Raw genomic sequence first — 2500 nt, 5'->3', positions numbered from 1 at the left:
ACTTCTGATGTATCCCCTGAAATTTTACATGAAGGTGAATTATATGTTTGTCATAAAAAGGCCAGTAGTGTGATAAACAGACATTCTGAAGACAAGGTATTAAATTCATATGGAAAAAAATTACTTAATATGTGCACTGTATTTGGACTGACCATTCTCAACGGCGTATGTAATGGTGACCTAGAAGGTCGTTTCACTAACGTTTCTGATTTAGGCACAAGTGTGAATGATTATTTTTTAGCGTCTGTAAATCTTTTTGATTCGTCATCTCAGAATGTAAAATTACAGGTATTAGAAAGAATTGAATCTGACCACTTACCCATTGTATTATATATTGAGAAACACTCCACAAGGCAATGTGATATGAATTCTGATTGTGATATGAATCAGTCCATTATTAAATATTGTTGGAATGATATATATGCAGAATATTTTTCTTTTTCTATGGAGTCACAGGAAATAAAAGAAAAGTTGCAGTCAGCAGAAGATCTTATTCACGTTGATATAAATAGAGCATTAGACAAGTTTAATCAGACTGTTAAAGAACAAGCAGAATACATGAAAAAACGTATATTTATAAATAAAAAAGCAGCTGACAGAAATTGGTTTGATCATGAATGTAAAATGGAGAAACGCCGGGTACGCAGACTGTTGAGGATATGTAGAAGAACATTAGATAAAGAAGATCGCATTTTGTTTTGTATTGCTAGACGTGAATATAAAAATTTAAATAAGAGAAAAAAGAAAGAATATAATAACTCATTAGTAAACAAACTTATAGATTCTGTTAAAAGTCAAAAGGAATTTTGGGACACAGTACAAAAGATCTCAAAAAAGAAAGTACAACCTTTAAATGATATTTCTATTCAAGAATGGTTCGAACATTTCAAAAAAGTGTTAGAAAATGAAGATGGTGACGAGGGGGAAGTAACTGAAAACATGAATATAGTAAATGTAGGGGATAATTATACACTAGATAGACCTATATCTCACGAAGAAGTCTTATTAGCGATTAGAAGATTAAAAAATGGTAAATCTGCTGGCCCTGATGGACTGATTGGTGAATTTTTCAAACATTCTGGTGAGACGACTGTTAGTTTCCTGGTGAAGCTGTTTAATTATTTGTTTGATAATGGAATCTATCCAAGCAATTGGACAGAATCAATAATTATGCCATTGTTTAAGAAAGGTGATATTAACAATGTAAACAACTATAGAGGCATTTCTTTAAGTGATATTAGTAGTAAGTTATACAGTTCCATTATTAACAATAGACTACAAGAATGGATAACACAGAATAACATAATTGGAGAATATCAAGCTGGTTTTAAAAAAGGCTATTCAACTATTGACCATATATTTACTTTAATGGCCGCAATACAAAAACAGTTTGCAAATAATAGAAAATTGTATGTTGCTTTTGTTGACTTTGAAAAGGCTTTCGATTCTATTTCTAGAAAACTTTTATGGCCTGTTTTGTTGAAAAATGGAATCAGTGGTAAGCTGTATCTTTGTGTGAAAAGTATGTATAATGAAGTGAAAGCGAGAGTGAGATCGGGGGCAAAATTATCAGATTGTGTGAATTGTATTCGTGGGGTTAAGCAAGGGGATGTCTGTAGCCCTGTCTTGTTTTCACTTTTTATTAATGAACTAGCGTTAGAAATTATGCAAAATGGTCAACATGGTGTTACTTTTGATTTGATTGAACTGTTTGTTTTACTTTTTGCTGACGACATGATTTTGCTGTCTATAACAACAGTTGGTTTACAGCGACAACTTAACAGTTTATACACTGCTGCAACTAATTTACAGCTAAAGGTAAATATGGATAAAACAAATATTGTTGTTTTTCGTAAGGGAGGGTATTTGGCAAGAAATGAAAGATGGTCATATGGAAGTGAAAGAATAACTGTCGTAAACGCATATAAATATCTTGGGATTTATTTTTCAACAAGACTTAGTTTCAACTTTGCATGTCAAGACATTGCGAATAAAGCAAAAAAAGCAGTTATTTTGATTCTTCATATTTTGTATAAAGTAGACTGTAGTTCTTTTAGTGTATTTGTTAGATTATTTGATTCGCAAGTTCAGCCAATATTACAGTATGGAGCAGAAATCTGGGGACTGGAAAATAGGATAGTAACAGAAAAAGTGCACTTGTTTGCATTGAAACGTTTTCTTAATGTAGACAATCGAACTCCAAATGATCTTGTTTATGGCGAACTGGGGAGATACCCTATTTATCTAAATTCTTATATAAAATGTATTAAATATTGGTTAAAGTTGACTAGAATGAATGAAAACAGATATCCATTTAAAGCATATAAAATGTTATATAGTTTGGATAATAATGGTAAGAAGACTTGGGCAACGAGTGTTCGTCAGTGTTTAAATACATATGGCTTTGCATTTGTATGGGATAATCAAGGGGTGGAAGATATTGCAGGTTTCTTAAAGTGTTTCAGACAACGTATTATTGATTGCAGGTGGCAAGACTGGC

This window comes from Babylonia areolata, chromosome 25 (assembly GCF_041734735.1).
Source record: "Babylonia areolata isolate BAREFJ2019XMU chromosome 25, ASM4173473v1, whole genome shotgun sequence".
In the NCBI taxonomy this organism is placed as follows: domain Eukaryota; kingdom Metazoa; phylum Mollusca; class Gastropoda; order Neogastropoda; family Buccinidae; genus Babylonia; species Babylonia areolata.
Note: the sequence above shows the minus strand (reverse complement) of the source record.